Source organism: Calidris pugnax, unplaced genomic scaffold, assembly GCF_001431845.1.
Source record: "Calidris pugnax isolate Ruff unplaced genomic scaffold, ASM143184v1 scaffold211, whole genome shotgun sequence".
Classification (NCBI taxonomy): domain Eukaryota; kingdom Metazoa; phylum Chordata; class Aves; order Charadriiformes; family Scolopacidae; genus Calidris; species Calidris pugnax.
The window spans coordinates 2718225-2736863 of NW_015091083.1; positions in this window are offsets into that span (position 1 = coordinate 2718225).

Genomic DNA, 18639 nt, shown 5'->3' on the forward strand with positions numbered 1-18639 from the left:
TAGGAATATCTGTCTCCCAGCTGTAGTATCCCACTGTCTCGAGAGCACAATAGACTATTGTGTGGCTGAAGAAAAGTCCTTTTCATTTCTTTCCTGCTAGGACTGAAACTGCTCCAGGTACCAGGTATACACCTTGAAAGAATAAAAGGTTGAAAAATGAGGAAGAGAGTATTGATAGGCAGCATCATTATTTATTTATTTTTCCCCTCCCTATTTATGGGGTGTATGTACTTTATTTACTGTGCCATATGTATACCAAGACGCTGTACAAAGGAAGTGACTTTATTCTTTGACTGCAGATAACATTAACAAGGGGGAAATCAGACTTGCACAGTAATTAACTTACTAATTTCTCATTGTTTTAGATGGGACAGATGTTGCTTTATCACAGAGAGAATGGGTTTCTTTCCTTCTCTGACTGATTGCCTGGTAGTAAGATTTGCTGTGAATGTGTTGCCATGAAATTCATTGGCAACATGGATTTTGCCATGAAACTGTAAGAAAGTTTTTATTAATAATACAGAGAATTCATTATAATTTCAATTGCTTTCCTCTGTATGTTACCATCCTGCTCTATGGCTTGAGTTTAAAAAGCCTTGACTTGGAAACAGGCAGGCAGATGTCAGCAAACCAGAAGTTATGAGAAATGAATAGTAGCTCCCATAATTATCTGCATTATTCTAACAGGCTCATACAAATAATCCTCTTAGACGTATAGTTTCCTTTCAGATACATGCTCATTAATTTAATCTATATTTTATGGTACGTGCTGGGTTCCTGATAGAACCAGACCCCACCACTGAATTCCACAAATAGTAGAATAATCTTCTGAGCTCTCCTTGCCTAATATGCTTTGTGCCAATATGGCTTGAATTAAATGCTTGTGCATCAAGGAGTCAGTGCCAGCTGTTCAGAGAAAGTATCCAGTGCCACAGGCAGCTTAAGGAGCTGGGGAAATAGTGGAGTATTGGACAACGTAAGTGAATCCAGGCGAGGAAAAAGGTATCAGAAGTATGGATGGGTGTTTTGTCTAAAATTGACCTTTCTTTTGCCGGAATGCTGGAATTTAACTCTTCAGACAGATGTTGCATGTGCAGCTTTTCATGTTGTCATGGTTTAGGTCGAATGGGCCAATGACAGATGCTCTCCCCCAACTTTTCACTCCAAGGAGAGGAGGGGGAGAGATTAAGAGACTTATCAGTTTAGAAGGAACTAAACTATTTTAATGAAATAAAAAAATAATATTATTATTTACTAATTTAAAAAAAAAAATAGCTACAATATATACAGAACAATATCAAGCTCCCAGGATGACATCACTGGCAGGTACAGGATAAGTACTAGACTGGACTCACTGACAGATGGGAACTGGATTCCAGCTCTGGAGTCAGGAACACCCAAATCAGGATCAAAGGTAGATGAACAGACAGGGTCCTCCTCAGATATTGGCCATTGAAGAGAAAGAGCTGACCCTTTGATCCCTCATCTTTTATACTGAGCATGGGGCAGATGGGATGGAATATTTCATTGGTCAGTTTTGGGTCACCTGTCCTCTCCTCCCCACAGGTATAACCCCTCTATGCTTTTCTGTTTCTGTCCCTCCAGCAGGGCAAATAACAAAGTTTGCTGACCTTGATTGTTATAGTAATAAGTATAGGCAAGAGCCTCTCTGCAAACCATTCCTTGGCATGAACTATAAACGTTGGTCTTATCACTCTGAGAACAAACAGTTTTCTGCACAATATGCTGTTAATTTCAAAGAGTTAGAAGAGGCTTAGCTAAGAAGTAAAATTACTGCTCAGAAAGCTGGTTCTGCTTTACCTCAAACCAGGACACATGTTTGCGTGTTCAGTTCAAATCAGGCAAATTGTATTTTGAGTACACATTTGTTGAAGACAAACTGGAAGAGACACAAATAGTCCAGAGCCTGAGCAATGTGGCAGCAAGTGGATCAGCTCCAGATGTTCTGCAAAATCAAGCAGGTGTGTTTGATAAACATCTTTGATAAGAATAGGATGTTCTCATTTGTTATAGCTACCAACACTGTAATTAATCAGTTGAAGGAAAATACCTGATGCAATATAGAAAAGATCTGGCCTTGGAGTAATGGGATGGAGTGAATGTTTTATTCACATGGAAAAGGAGTCTGTTTTGGCTTTCATAGTGAAGAGGAACATTGTCAAAGACAACACTTTCTCTGGTTTTGTGCTAATGTACTGGTATATTTTCCCAAAAGCTTATAAAGAAAATATCACCTTAACATTGTCTCACAGCAACCTGGAATAGAGACAAATATTTATAAGCAAATTCAAGCAATAATTAAGTCCTAAATTGCTCTATTTAAAAAATTAAGAAGCCTGTTAAAAGCATTTGCATTGATATCTTTAGTGGCAAAAACCCCCTAATTATCCACAATTAGTGTTCAATTTGTAATTAGAAAATATATTTTGCTGGATGAGAGATGGGAAATGCCAGTTTTCTGCCCAAACAGGTAGGTGCTCAAGGAGGTCCCTGTCCATCAGCATGCCATCTCCATTGCAGCATTCCTGGCAAGTTGTGAGGGAGCCTTCCAGTTCCACTCCACTGCAAGAGCTCAGGAGGTTGCACAGATGTAGCAGATGAAGCAAAGAGCAGAAATTTGTGTTTCTCTATCTGTTCATGCTGATGTTCAACCTCCCCACAGAATAAAGCCAGCTCAGCTTGAATCACCTACCGATTTCTGCTAATTGTGGATTGACGGTTTCCCAAGCAGGGTCTCTTAAATATTTATTTGTGTGCCTGAAGAAAGGAGTCTGAGTTTTGGTTTGGAAAGCTTTGGTTCTTCTGGGTCCTGCTGACTTAGTGGGCCATGACTTTGACCTTTATGGGACCCTCAGCTGGCCACAAGCTGTTCAGACACAAACTTGGGCAACCTTTACTTCAGAAAAGCAACAAAGGCTTTGCTTTCACAGAGCGACATGGGCACTCCCTTCTTCAGAGAGCCGTGCAGACTGCGGATGGTGGAAGGTGCCTTGTTCTGCAAGCCTGCAGCCATGGCCCCGTGGAGGCTGGTTTCCCCAGGCTGCTGCCAGACCCCGGGTAGCCAGTCTGGCATCGCAAATGTAAGTGACCCCATCCTGCAGTCACAGAACAGCTGCAATAGGAGAACAAGGACTAAGATGGATGGGCCTTTCAGTAACCTGGTCTAGTAGGAGGTGTCCTTGCCCATGGCAGGGGGGAATCAGAACTAGATGATCTTTAAGGTCCCATTCAACCCAGACCATTCTATGATCGTAAGACAAGCTGGTTCATTTGTGACGTGTATGACCATAAAGCTTTGACAGAAGGCGGTCTAATTGCACGTGGTGTTTTTGCAGGATAGCAGTAGGGGAAGTTGACCAATCTTCTGTTTCCAAGCTGGCAACTGAAGCAGTGCTGCCTGCAGAGGAGATGGGGTTGATGCTGCCTCCTCTGCTGGACCCAGGGGCTGAACAGACACCAGGGCTGGGCACAGAGGTGGCCTGTTTACAGGCCAAAAACCCTGCCTCTGCCTGTGGAGGTCAGGGAGGGAAATAAAGGTTGTGTGAGGGCTGGGGTCCTGGCTTTGCAGCCAGAACAGACATTTCCATAAGCATAAAGTGGGATCTGTGTGATCACCTGTATCAGTTATACATGACTATTTATCATTAATCCAAGGTTATTGAAAGCATCGGTTTGAACTTCCAGCATCTGCTGTTTCCCAAGGGTTCACCCAGAGATCAATTATGCAATGAAAGCCTTTAATAAAAGTAAGTGGTACAGCTGCTGCTTTAGCAGGGGCTGTGCCCTCGCAGGCTGGTTGGGCTGCAAGCAGAGCCAGCCATGGGGACCATCGCAGCTGCATCTGGGCAAGTTGTTGCCTTGCCCTGGCTTTGCCCACCTCCAGCACTGTGGGTTTGGTGGATGAGAGGGCACGGTGGTGCTGCCAGGGTGCTGGGTGGTGGGGTCATGCCTCAGCAGCTCCATGCCTCTTCTGCAAGCTGCTGTGAATGTAGCTTTTAGGATCCTATACAACTCTGAGGTAGCAGCAATTTAAGATCAATTAACACAGGATTAGCTAGCGTGATTTTTAACACTGCTTAATCATCAGCCAATTAGAGTGATTTAACCAAATTTGCTATAATCAGTGCAGTGATTTAGTTAAAGGTTTGAAAATGGCAAGATTCACACAAGACTTTGGACAGTTTCCTAAATCGAAATGCACACACACAAACACAAGATTTAGGACAGTTTCCCAAATCAAATGGCACACGCACACAGATATAGAGGTTAAACTATATAATTAAGAAGTTCCTCTTTTTGCAAATTGTAGTAAATTATTGATACCAAATGGTCTTTGAAACCTTGAGAAATCCAACAGTAGTGAATTACTCACTCTTTTCCTTCATTGGCATTTGTCAGCAGATGATCTTTGAACCCTTCTTCTTTGTCAGCAGCTATCAGTGAACAATATTTGAAATCCTCATGAAATCTACCCTTTGAAATCCTCCCAAAACCTACTCTTCGAGATCCTCGTAAAATCTACTCCTTAAAATCCTCATTAAATCTATCCTGAGAAGCATCCCAACTCAGCCTGCCATGAGCCCAGAGAGCTCAAAGGGTCTCACTTAGGATCCCCATTTATAGCACCATGGGGTGATTGTCTTTGGTCAGTATTTTTCCATTTTGTCCACAATTCTTGTCAGGTAATTCTGATACCTTCCAGAGCAGGCTATGATCTGGGCAGCAGGAGTTTTGGGTATAGTTAGGAAGTGCCTAATCATCCTAACTCAATGCACTTGGAACCAGGACAAAAAAAAAGTACCAGATTGTCCCAACTCACTGCATTTGTAACCAGGACAAGAATGCAATGTTGGCTGGTCCTGACATCACAATGTGACCCAGTGGGTCTGCACTGCCCCTCAAAAGTTTTTCTCCTGATTTTTCACTTAGAAGCATTCATCTCATCAAATCTTATAGCTCTTACTGTACTTACTTGTTATTCTTTTGGTATAAAACCTGGAACATCTTGAGTTTTGGAGTGGGGAAAAAGAGACTGAATCAAATACCTACTAGGCTTATTCCCAAAATGGCTTGGTGTGAGACACTGCAATACAGTTTTTTGGATGATTTTCCAAGTGTAAATGTTATGCCCAAAGCCGAGTACTTGATGATGAGTGGGGAGGAGGCTGAAAGGAGCTCAGCTGTGGCACAGGGGAAGTTTCTGGGAAGGACAGGACCAGCTCACAACAGCATTGTTTCCCAGCAGTTATTAGTTTCTTTGCCTTGGTTTGCACTTGGACAGACTAGGCAGTTTCAGGCACCTGATGCTCTTCTGACAGTTGCAGTTATAGATAAAATATGTGCCTTTAAATCTTACTGGTTTACTCTCATTTTATTCACAAAAATTACCTTGTCTTTACTTGCAAGGCTACAGAATACTCCAGCCTCCTGCCTTATGACAGGAAGGCACAATGTTTTATTTTTCATCAAAAAGGGATTTAGATCAGCAGCAGTATGGAGGTATCCATTTCCATGTACTTTTTTTCCCCTGGCCTATTTCAAGCAGAGCAACGAGGAGGTGTTTGCAGCATCCTCGCTGACCCGTGGAAGCTGAGTTTCCATCCTCCTTGGCACTGGAAAGAGGAAACCCATCAGCCATCGCACCTGCCAGACCAACCCCAGGGACCAGGCGCCGACCTCAAGACACATGGAGCTGTTGAAACCCAAGGTGCTTCTGGGCAACACCTTTTTCCACACGTCATCTGGTGATCTCTCAGGAAGGCTGCACTTTGCTTAGCGCTTCAGATATCTCAAGGTATCTTCTGAGTGTCTAAGTAGGATTTTTTTTGAGATTTTGGCATTAGCATGTTAGGTCCAAGTTGATATATTTCCTGCTACAAGGGCATATGTTTATCAAAAATATTTCTCAGTGCTTGACTATGAAAAAGTTATGGCGGTGTTGGCAGTGTTGCCTTGATTTCAGCAGCCAATGCCACAGTATTAAAAAAAACATCTGGTGTCATGTAATGCCACCTGAACTGAGGTTGGGGTTGGGTATGTTGGTTTCTCCCCACTGAACTGGTGTGACATCATTACTTCAATGATTTCTTATGACCAGGAAACTGCAGTTTGTCACAGAACATAGACAGATCTTGTTTGATTTACTCCATGACACAGTTCCATCAAAGTAAAACTTAAGTTTGGGTTTAGGAAGAGGTGACTTGAGGAGCAGCCGAGGCAGCAGTGGGTAGGACATCGACAGTGGGGTCTAGGCTGCCTCCTCAAGCTGTGACCTCCACTGAAGCTAAAGTTGGGTGGGTTACAGTGAAAACACAACCATAAAACATCCCTAGAGATGGATGTTCTTAAATATGGGTGTGCTGAGTCCTAGGGGAACAGACTGGGGGGGGTTAAAATGGATCCACTGTTTCCTGAAGGAGCTCCCAGCTGGAGCAGGAGAAGGAGCGCGTACAAGCCTCACCAGGGTGGGCTGCTGCTGTGGGGGGAGGAGGAGTCTATCCTTCACAGGGCTGCGAGTCTCATCTTTTCCACCTAGTTAGGATCATATGGGTCTGGCTTTGAACAGTAGCGTGCCTGCCTAAACCACTGGTCAGAACATGATATTTTTCTGTCAAGAGTGAGGTAAATGCGCGTTTTATCTAGCTAATTAATCTGAGGGATAGAGCTAACATGATTATTGTGTTCTCCTTGCCCTCGCTCCTGTCAATATAGCCATGTGGCATTTGTATCTCAGAGCCTTTATTAAACCGGTTTATTTGTAAGCAATCAAACCAGGAAAATTATAAGGACGGGATGATTTTGTTCAGCCTGTCACATTTATCCAGCACTAATAAGGTAGGAAATGGCACTGCCTTTTATTGTCTTCCTATCTCTGTAAACTTGCTTTTATTAAAAAAAAAAAAAAAAAAAAAGACTTTTTAAAATCTTACCTTGGTCTAGTCCAGTGTAGCTTTTGGGTTGTTCTCCGTCCACTACCAGAAAAAGAGAAATTAATGCCAGATTCCAGTGAGTCATCCTAAATGACAGAGTAGGCTCACTCTTTGCACCGGCTGCTGGCTGCCTCCGCTCTTTCAACAGCCAGCACAAAAGAAAAGGAGCCAAGTAATGCTGCTGGTTAGAAGTTTCCCCTATTATTCATCAAAAATAAGCACATCGTTAGTTTAAAGCCAGCTGAGGGTTCTAAGAAGAGTGGATACAGGCTGCAAAACCCTAGCTTCAATTAAAAAAAAAAAAAAAAAAAAAAAGAGCTCTTAAATAAGCAAAGAGGAGCGGGCTTGGAAAATTCTGTGGGCTCCAAGGTGCTTCTCTGTTTTTCCTCTGCAGGAACAAACACCACCCGGTCCCTCTTTCCCACGCTCCAAACCTTTTTATTAATATATCAGGAAACATGACTCAATCTGCAGCTTTGTCAAGACACAGACAGGAAATTTAGGTACTTGCATTACCAACTGCTACTGCTTGTTACATTTTTTGCCCTTAGATCTTGACAGTTTAGTGCCTCAGCATAGGCCATTTCTTTGAATATGGTGACTAATAAGATAGTCAAAGTTGGCTTGGCATTAAAGCTGCTTTGGGAGGACAATATGTTACCAGTGAAGAAAATGCTGTGTGCTATTGGAGGCTAAGAGAAAAGAGGTAGGAGAGTGTCTCACCTGTAGCTCTGGTAAACGCCATCCATAGGTACCCATTTGTTCTGTATCCCATTTCTCCAGTGACCGTGCAATAAAATCTTCCCACATCCTCTTTGTTCGAAGCAGAAGCCAAGGTGTAATCTGAAGTGGGTCACTGGTCCTGTCCGTGGAGCAAGGTCAAACTGCCTGAAGGTCCGACTGCACTGCCGTGGGCCCTGGCCATTCACGTAAGTCACAGCCTTGTGGGTTTTTTTTCTAGCAGTTGTCTTCTTGAAAATCAGCAAACTGCAAACCAGCAGTGATTTACCAGCCAGGAGACTGGCAAAAGTGTTCTCTTCCAGGTTTTAAAGGTTTTATGGCTTGCTCAGCACATTTTTTAATTTTCCACACAGGTTTAAGTAAGAAGTGAAATTACCGTTTAGTGCAGGATCTGAGATCTTTTGGAAATGACCATTCTGGCTGCTCAAAGGTTTTAAATGTTCACAGTGACATAAATTAATTCTATATTTTAATATCAGAAGGACAGAAAGAATATAATGGTATTAGAGCTGGCTACTTGCCCAGGGTGAGCAAAGTGACTTGGCCCAGCATTGTCTGGATAGCTGAATGGTCATCTCTGGTTCTCATGAGGGTTGCAGCTTGTAATTAAAAAAAATTAAAAATAAATTAAGTAAAGTAAATAAAATAAAATAATCCCCTATACCAGAGCCTTTGCAGAGCCTCCTTATGATCACCTCTTTCCCAAATGAACATCTTTGTTTTTCAGACATATGTTGATGTGAATAAGAACAACCATGACAGTGTTGATCTCTTGTACCATCCCAAAGACAGTTTTATAAAACTAATAAAACCCACATGCTTTTATTTACCAGTGCTGCATTAAACCAGGTCAGGATAACATAGCTGCTCAGATTTGATTCTTACTCTGTCTAGTACAGATATCCTGCACGTATGTCTGATGTGTCCTGGCATGTTTTAATTGGAAAGAAGAGTTGAGCCAAAATAGTTCTTTCTAATCTTCTGACACTAAAACGGTTATTTTCCCAACACAAGCCATATCCCTCCTTCCCCCCCGACCTCTGCTTTCCGGTGTGACATGTAAAGAACATGTAAGCTAATTAGCACGCTGTGCAAGGGGAGGTCTTGGTGATCAGTGCTCTGCTGTGCTCATTGCCAAGTGCGGGTGTAAAGAGGAGACAGATGGTCCAGCAATTCCCAGCAATGGGTGAATGGGAGGTGTGAGCAGAGTCCTGAAGGACCTAGGCTGGGAGGACAGTCTTGTAAGACTGCCCCAAGACCCCCCAAGGAAAGCAAAGGGACAGTGTCCTGGTGTCTGCTATAGCACTTGATCTCACTGGGTGCCTGTGAGTATAAACCCAGGGGTTTAAAGGAGCGATGGCTCCAGGGCTGCTTGCACCCCATCCTGGCTTTCTTTGAGCACTATCCACTGACGGTCTAGGTGAGAGGACAACCGTGTCTCCTCCACCCCATTACACAGTTGCGGCCCCAGACCCAAGAAGAACACTTAACCCTTCACTTCTCCTTCAACTCCAGCCCCATGCCCTACGGTCTGTTAAAAGGAAATTATGTCTACATTTCAAATGCAAAGAAACAATGTCTTTCTGAAATGTCAGTGCCTTCTCAGTAAAATTATTCCTCTGAAGGGCTGGAAACTCTGGTACAGTAAAATACCATGTTACAGGATAACATGGGGCTGACTCTGCCAGGAATTAATTCCTTCATTCATCCAGCCTCTGGTCATTGTCCACATGGGGTCAAGCAGGGCAGACAAACTCACCTGTCTTGCACCTTTATCTCAGCACAATGTAGACATTTAAGGACATGGACTGTCTCTTAAAACTGTTCAACAGATTTTAGTTCACCTTTATTCCTTCATGATGCAGAAAGAAATCCCCTACCTGTCATAATTTTAATCATGTTGTTACCTGGAAAATTAACTGTCTTCTGTATTGCAGAACCTGAGAACAGTACAAATGAGGAAGAGAATGGACGTGACTGTCTATGCTTTTAATAGGCACCTTGATGCAGAATTTCCCAGTAAAAGGTAATTTTCCCTGAATATTTCATTAGCATGAGTTTATTATATCCTTCCAAAGAGATTAGATTTCTCTTGTGCTTTCTCTGAAGGGTGAGGTGGTGGCAGCTGATATTCTGGAGCACTGCTTTCTTGGGAAGCTGGGATCTAATATCCTTCTGAAGGACTATCAAGCACATGTTATTGTCGATTGCTACTATCTATTCTGTTTTCAAATTAATTCTGAAGTGCTCTGTTTAATGCTGGCAGATGGTTTGTCCTGAATAGGGATAGCTTGTCCCAGCCAGTTTGGGGGACCTACTTAATTTTTTTAAAAGCTACTGCTCCAAGACCCATTTAAATGATCCCATCTAACCCTGAACCTTGAATCCTTTAGCCCCAACCATCATACTGCTTAGTCTGAATCCTGCATCTCCAAACCAGCACCTAAGTTCCAGGTCCCTTCATGTTCTCACCCAGAAATACAGTGATCCTGTCCGTGGGGGACTCAAAGCTAATCGTGAAACTCCTTTCCTCAGGATGTTAGGGATGCTTACATGTAAGTATGGAAAGCTTATACGGCTACAAAATGTGATTAAACCTATCCTTGGAAGAAAAACCTGCCAAGGGTTCTTAAAACAAAAGATACCATCTCTGGTGGAGGAAGCCTCTGTGCTGCTGATCGCTGGAGGCAGGATTACCATGTGGTGGTCATCCAGTCTTAGGTATTTCCCTGAGCACTTGGGCTGCTGGCTGGGGCTTTGTTTTTGCCTGGGAGAGCTTACACTGCCCCAGGCTCAGCAGCACTGTGCCCTCTGGCTAGTGCACACGGAGGTAGTCCTCTTGCCTGGCCATGGTGTCTCCTGCCTGACTGGTATTGGGGACAGGATAATGAGCTACATGGACCTCTGGGTAGATTTAATAAGGTTCTTCTTGCAGAACAAGGATGCTAGCATGGGCTCCAGCACTGTGTGAAGACCTGCCAAACAGACAGGTGCCCGGCTGTGGGGCAGAGCAGAGGGTGCAGACCTCTGGGGTCTCTAGCAGCCACCTGCCTCACATATGTCTGTGAGAGCTACCACAGAGACACCAGTGGTGGCAGAAGCACCCTTGTGCTTGATACTTATAGTTTCATCTAAATCAATGGAATGGAAAGGAGTAGTTATTCAGTTATTCAGTTTCAGGAGTTGTTATTCAGTTGATACTAACCACTTGTCCTCTTTGAAAGCCATGGATCGCAGTGACAGGGAAAGAGAGGGGCATGTCTATGAGAGGAAGTTTGCATGGGCTTCTCCTTAATGCTGGGCTCCACCAGTGGCTCTGACTGAGCAGCAGTCACATACACGTTGCCACATGTCTTAATTCTCTAGCCATGATGTGCTGCAAAATTTGCCACCCACATGCTCATACCAGCTGGATGACTCATGGCCTTCCCCCTCCTGGCTCACCAGGCTGCCCTGAAAGCATGGGAAAGCAGGGAGCCAAACTTCCACCCCTGCTCAGTGGCAGGAGAGTGCCCCTGCCTTCTGCGGGGCTCTGAGCACCCACAGCTCCTCGTGGCCACGGTTTTTGCCATCTCAGTGTTTACAGTGATCTGGTTCAGACTCCTGTAAATCAAAAATAGACAGCGTAGCACTTGGGCTACTTGGGGAAGAACATAGTGTGAGGAAAGGGGTTTTTCCAGTGGCACACCGTCGTGGAGCAGCATGAAGGGTGCAGACCAGCAGGGAACTGCAAGTCTGAATGTGAATGTTATACGGCTCAAGCTACACGTGTGAAGAAAGCATCTTACACCTTACAGTTCTGCCAGAGCGAGAGCTGTGACTCAGAGAGGCACCGCGGCCTTTCCTGGCGGTGTGATGATCACACTGTGCTTCCGCAAGTTGGTGGGTGAAGAAGCTGGCAGCAGCAAATGGCTGTTGGATGCAATTCATGGTGCTGATGGCAGGTTGTATCTGGAGGTGCCCACACAAGCCCTCAGAGCAGGTGGTGAAGCAGCCTTGGGATGGAGCTGCAGCAGGGTGTCTGGCATCCAGGTCTTACAGGAAGAAGTCCACGTTTCTCAGGTACCTTCTGGTTTTGCAGGGCCATGAGGGAGCACTGTAGGGTTGATGTGGGTATGTGGAAAAGTCAAAGGGACACTCTTTCACAAATCAGCCAGTGCTGGATTGAAAGTCCACATAACATGGATGCTTGCTGGTCTGGTAACTTTTTGGAACAAATGGTGGGAGCAGCTTCCCTCCGTGAGCTACTCCTCTCTCTTTTATGTTTGGCCTAAAGTTGGGAAAAGCCCAAGTCCTTGAGTTTAATCCCAACCTAGAGTGATTTCTGCCTGCACTGCTGTGATACCTAACCTAATGGCTTGATGAAAAGGTGGAGCAGTTGGTGGTGAGCTGTGGATGTAGTGGCTTAGGTCACACAGTCACCTGTCCACATGGCAGCTCATAGCTGTGGCCTGGGACCAGCAGTTTGCTACTTTACCACTGCACCAGCTCTGGAAAAGCCTTGGGCTCCCAGGCCCAGGCATCCAATCATGCTAGAAGTGCTCTTTTCCCTCCACCCAAAAGCCGACAGACAGAAAGACTAAAGAAACATTCCCCAAACTCAGAGCAAGGGTCTGTCCTCTCTCTCTGCATTCCTGTGCTTACACCATTGCCTCTTTGCAAATCAGATCAAGAGGACAGTCTGCCCAGCTGCAGGTGGAAGAGGTCTTGTAGAGGTGCAAAGCTGACGAGCTGCTCCCTGCTGGGATCCTGCCTCCCACACTGCCTACAAGGCAGATGCAGCCGTGGAGCCACCAGGCAGGCTCCTGCATGGCTGCATCATCCACCAGCCAGCGGTCGCAAGCTGCCCACTTTTGGCATGGCTGGTTGAACTAGCTGCTTTGTGGCCTCCTAGCATGAAAGGCTGCAGCACACCACCGCTAGGAGAAGTGATAAATGCTCCACTCCCTTCCCTGTCTGTCATGCCCCACTGTCAGGTATTACCATGCCATCCCATCCCCCACCTCACGTATCCCATTAAGTCCTTGTTCCTGGCAGACCTTCGGAAGCTGTTGCACAGCAGGGAGAGTGGAGGATGTAGGAGGGTGTGGGTGAAGGGTACATCCAGCAGTCTGTGCTCTCAGGGGACTGTAAAACGAATGCATTGCTTTATATGGCTGGGGATCCACTTTTGACCTTAAGAAGTAAGACCTGGAATGCTAAAGCAAAGAAGAAAACTCACTGCCATAAGCATGAGCTCATTAGTAACTTACTGATAACAGCTCGGCCACATTCGGGTCAGATGGCAGTGACCCTAGCACGTCTTTGAAGGGACCTGAGTGATTGGCAGCTTGTCTGAAACACTCAAATTCCCCACATTAACGAGCACTCTAGGTCTGCCGTGTTTCAGGTCCCACTCTCGCCCTGCAAAGTCACATCACCGAGTTAACACTGCTGCAGAGACAAATCAAAATGTGGATCTTTTCGTGCCTGTGTTGCACAAGAGTTCAGTGAAGCCTTGGAAATCGCAGGCTGGCTAATGTGCCAGCAGCCCCTAGAAGGTCAGAGATCTGGATGTGAGCAGCTGTGATTGAGACTTAGCCCTTCCCTGGAAATTTCAAACTATTTTAAACAACTGTTTGCTTCTTAGCTGCTGGAGCTCTCACAGGAAAAGCACCCTAATGAAATACCACTTCTGCAGCAATGTGTGCAAGATAAGAGCTGAGCAGCTCATTGCCCGTGTTGTTGGGGAAAAGAGGTAAAAATAATTTGCTAATTTGTAGTGTCCAAGCAAAGTGTACAGATTGAATACCACTATTACTGGGCAGTGGAGGTTCCTGCTCATCTCCCCTGCATTGGTGGCTGTCTGGCTCCACTTAGCATCAGGCATAACAAGCCCTGGCCACAGAGTTCAGAAAAGGAGGCACCCAGAATCAAGACTAATTTTTAAAAATACATGTGTTTTAAGCTGGATTAACCTCTCTGCACCAGGTTCCCTAGCTGTCAAAAAGGAGTGTGGTACCTGCATGCTAATGATGTGGTGAATTCCTGCTGCTATTACATTTTAATAATGTAATATTCAGAAAGTTTGGAAAAATGGCTTTTTTAATTTCATGTTGTGTCTGTTAGGGGAGGAACTGAGGATGGAATTGGGCATTTCTCTTCTGTATCCCACTGTTTTACCAATATACCCAGAGCCCTGCTCCCCCCCAACACCACTAAGTCCAAACCACAGGACTGAGGTTTCTCACTGACTGTTCCTGGTCCCTTTCTAACAAGCCCTCTGCACATGTAGCTTGCTTTCCTGCATAATCCTGTAAAGGTCTCCTGCCTGATCTTGCTTTTCTCTTCTGCTGCAAGGACCAGGGCTCCTTTCTGGCTTGGGCTCTGAGGTTTCCCTCCTACGTGCTCCCAAACAGGGATGTGGAATGGGTTTGGGCATGTCTCCAAGGATAAGAGTTGAGAAATGCTCTCAGTTACAGCATTTTAGGTGTTGTCACTGGCTGCTGCACTATCAAAACCACCCAGCAGCGTGCAGTATGCACATCCTGCCTTTCAGAACCCTTTAACAGAGTCAGAGGCAGTTGCATTGCTCGTATCTAGATGGGTATGTAAAAGGGAGATGTGAGCTTTAAGGGTCTTTTGAATGCCATAAACTCTCTCCTAAAACCCCCTCCTAAAACTCTTCAGATAATCTTAGAATGTTGTCAATAATATATTCATACAACCAGCTTATATCTCCACCAGTATGCACTGATTTTACCCCCTTGTATGTATGATTTCATCTTGAAATGCAACATTCACATGCTGTGCCAGGAAGAAGCTCATTCTGATGCTTCGACCAAGTCTAAAGTCAGGCATATTCACCTTTACTTGTTGTTTCCAATAAAGTGGTGTTCTAATTTTTGGACCTTTTCCCTAGGAGGCTTTTGACTTCTCCAGAATTTGTTCCTGCAGTCTCACTTGTGTTGTCAGGATGCAGAGACATGGAAAATACAGAGTCTGAGGTGGGAAAGAGCCATGTTTTCCTCTCCAGTCTTTTGAGCGACCTATTCCCTGCCCTTTGCTTAGGGTGAGAATTGGTTTTAGCCTTCAGCTGATAGTGTTTGCTAACCAGACTCTTCTGTTAGCTCTTGTGACTCTTGATTGTTGCCACTGTGTCGTTAGCCATTTGCTTTGGGAATCCCAAAATTACAGAAAAACTCAGACCTCCTGTGTTTGCAGCCACTATGTTGCATTTCCAAGGAAATGCTAGGCCCAGTTTGAAAGCTATGAACCTCTCTTTTGAGAATCTTTTGAATCTCTCCTTTCTCACTTGAATTCCCACCTTCCTTGGACAGGGTTCAAACCCATCTGGCTGGATCCTCTGGCTGCAGCATGAACGTATACCAAATTCTGATGGGAGCAATGTTAAAATGTACTCACTTCAATGGCTAAGATATAAAAGTATTGACTGGAGGCACGAGTCGATGTCACTGTTAATTCGTGTACCTCATTACACTGCTCAATCAGAGTGCTGTCATTCCAGTGGGAGATGCTGCTTTAATTAAGATCCTGGAGCTTTTTGAGAAAAAAGGAGTAGAAACAAAATAAATAGAAGCAGAGTTGCTCTCAGCTTTTGTAAAAAGCAGTAGTTACATTTGACTTTTCTGCCAGGCAGGAAGAGCAGTATTCAACACATGTAATTGATCTCTTGGAAGTAAATTACAGAGCCAGGCAGAGAGTGGTTGTGTGAGCAGGGACTGACTTCAGGGGGGAAATACAGCGTGCAATGGCTGAGGTCTTGAAGCCTTCTCTCAAAGAGGGGATACTGAGCCAGGGGGATGCTCTGGGTCACACTGGGTGCTGTGCCCGGGCAGCTTCCCAGCACATGTCACAGTGCTGCCTTCTCTGATGATCTCCCATCACAAAAGTAACCCTAACTTGAGAACCTGTTCCCCATTGCTTTAACCTGGATAGAGGTTAAATAAGTAAATATAAAAATGCTCAACCAGTTAACCAGAAGAGGGGAAAATACATCCCTTCTCCTCCCTCCTAAGCTCTTCCTCTAACCTTCGTTCATTTACTTGTTATTATATTAAAGATCACTTAGATAAACCCTGACATGGATTTCTCAATAATCTCTGTTTGTGTGGTACAGAGAGCAGCTGGAGATGGAGGCCAGGAGCGTAAAAGCTGTTTTCACTTCCCTATCAACATGAGATGTTCAGCATTAAAGAGCAGAAATTAAGATCTGGCCTGACAGAGCTGGCATAAGGGTCACACCTTGGCAGGGACGTCACCCAGTCTGTAGAACCAGCCTGCAACCGATAATCTCCTGATACTATTACAGGCAGTGCCATTATGACTGTCAACTTTAATTAAGCACATTCTCATTTGCTGTGTCCTTCTAAACATTGCTCCAGGGCCATGGCTAAATCAGTGCACAGCCAAGTTTCATCAGGAGGAGTTTTTGCCTTGCTGGAATCAGGGTTTGGTCAGCCACTGGGGGGTTAGCTCAGCATTTTTGTGCCTCCAGTGAGAAGGCCCTTTGCAGTCAGGCAGGGGATGGCAGTGGGAGTGGGTCACCCACCTTCTACCTTCTGTCAACCTCCCAGCTGCTGCCAGTGCTGCTCCTGGGGCTTCTGACTTCCAGAGGGGCTCAAGGCAGATCCTCCTTCCCTGCTCTGGGCAGGGGGTAGCCATAAAAGGGTATGGGCATCATCCAGCAGCTGAGATGTGGGGACATGGCCACCACAAAGCCCCTCTGCATGAAACCTTCAACAGTGTCTTCAGCATTTCATGTCTTTCAGCCTCTGCCTTCAGTTTATTGTGCAAACATGAATTAAGTATTAGGACACTTCTGTTCTTGCAAGGACACCGAGCACTGATATAACCCTGTCTTTTATTCATTATGAAGAATTGAATCCTATTACATTAAAAATTCAAATATTAAACTGTATTATATGGACATGTAGGGGATATATGTCTGTGTATTGACATATCCATTTATTCAGAGGCTCTATGGGGTCCTAGGTATGGGTAGAAATAGAGGGAAATTAAGTTACTTGCCCAGCCTCATGCAGTAAATTGGTAGCTGAGTCAGGAGAAGCGCTGAGGAGAGGCTATTATTTGCTGTTGGTTACATCGGGAAGCTTAGAGTCTCCATCCAAGAGTCAGTTTATGTTTGCAAATTTTAACTGGCTTTCCTGAGGTAGGATTCATCTAACACTTTGAGAATTCCCTTGTCAGCTGCTGAGAAAAAGCTGTTATAACCTCTTTTATATTCTTCCACATAGTTCTTTTTTAAAGTCAACAAATGACTTGTCCTGTTCTTCTTAGTGTGTGATCTTGACTGACCTTTCCTAAGCTGAGCTTTGTCCTCTTGAATGGGCACTGGGCCCCTGCCAGAGTAAGGAACATGGTTGGAAAGACAGGTAAGAGTGCAGGGTCTGCCCCTGCCCAGCCATCCCTGGAGGTATTTAAAAGACATGTAGATTTGGTGCTGAGGGACATGGTTTTTTAGTGGTGTACTTGGCAGTGCTAGGTTAACAGTTGGACTTGGTGGTCTTAAAGGTCTTTTCCAACCAAAATGATTCTGTGATTCATCCCTCACCTCTTGCTGCAAGGAGCAGGAGCCAAGTTGTGCTCTTACAGACCTGCTCCCCCAGTAGGTGCAGCTGGGGACACCTTGCCTCTTAAGCCCTGCAAGAGCTCCGGAGCACTGGGCTGCCCAAAGAAACCCTGGGTGTGTTTTGTGCACATCCAGCCCATACTCTTGGGATGGGTGAACAAAGCATCTGCTCTTCCAAAGCATCTAGGAGCCAGTCAGGCAATGCTACTTAAAAATTTAGCTTCCCACATTCTGAAGACTAGCCACTGCCCTTCCCCATCCAGAGTGTGACTTTTTTTTTGTGCCAAAAAAAACTCCTCCATCTCTAGCTCCATGCAACGTTACACTAGGAAATTTACTCTCAGCCCTTTGCCCAAAAGAGCTGCTTTCTAGAGTGACATGCTCTGATTTAAAGATTACTGGCCATTATTTGCTATATTATCCTTTAGCTAAGTCTTCCAAAAGAGCAACCCTGGCAGTGATCTTATCTCACTTGGACACTCAAGTGCATATTCGTGGAAAATACCCAGAAGATAGATAAAGGTCATCACTGTCCACAGCACATAATTATGGAGAATTCACTATAACAGCTGTAAACAGTAAGTCCATTATGGGGATAATGGTTTCAACAAAGTTTCAAAAATCTGTGAAGGGGAATGGCGGGGAGAACATGGACTTCACCGGAAAACATGAGTTACACTAGCAACGTAGTCTTCTCTCAGTTGAGATCAGGCCTGGTCAAACTTTGAAGGACCAAGTACTGCATATATCTAAAGGATATTTAAATGGTGTGTTGATGACAGCTTGTTGTCCCTTGTGGTAGTCCTATCATTCCCCCCGTTGAAGCTGGAAAACTCTTTTCTGGGAAAATACCTTGCTGAAAAATGTATATCCAAATCAACTGAGGCTAGTAAGAAGAGGCGCATAAAGGACCCTGTAGTGCAATGTTGAATTGGGCAATTTAATAGGCTGCCCCTGGGGCAGCACAGATAGGATGATATGGGGTTTGTCCTCCAAAGGCATCTCTAAGAAACAATAGCATAGTTGCAGCCCAGTAGTTTGAGGATTCCCTTGTTTAGCTCAGTTGTTTGTTTTTTTAAGGCCACTTAAATTGATGGATATGAGTGTAGAAATAGGGTCAATGGAGGCCCAGTTTGGATGGACATCTCTTTCAGTTTCCTCAGCCATGAGACAAAGACTGGGGTATGAGCTCTTTGTTTCATGGGGAGCTTGTGCAAACTGCTCTGTTGTGTGTGAGTGCAAAGGCCTAAGTAATATTGCATTACACCACTGATGTGGGGGAACTTGTTCTATTTCAGAATGTACGAGACAAATAGGCATTTCAAACTTTAAAGAAATTAGAAAGGACAATTTCAG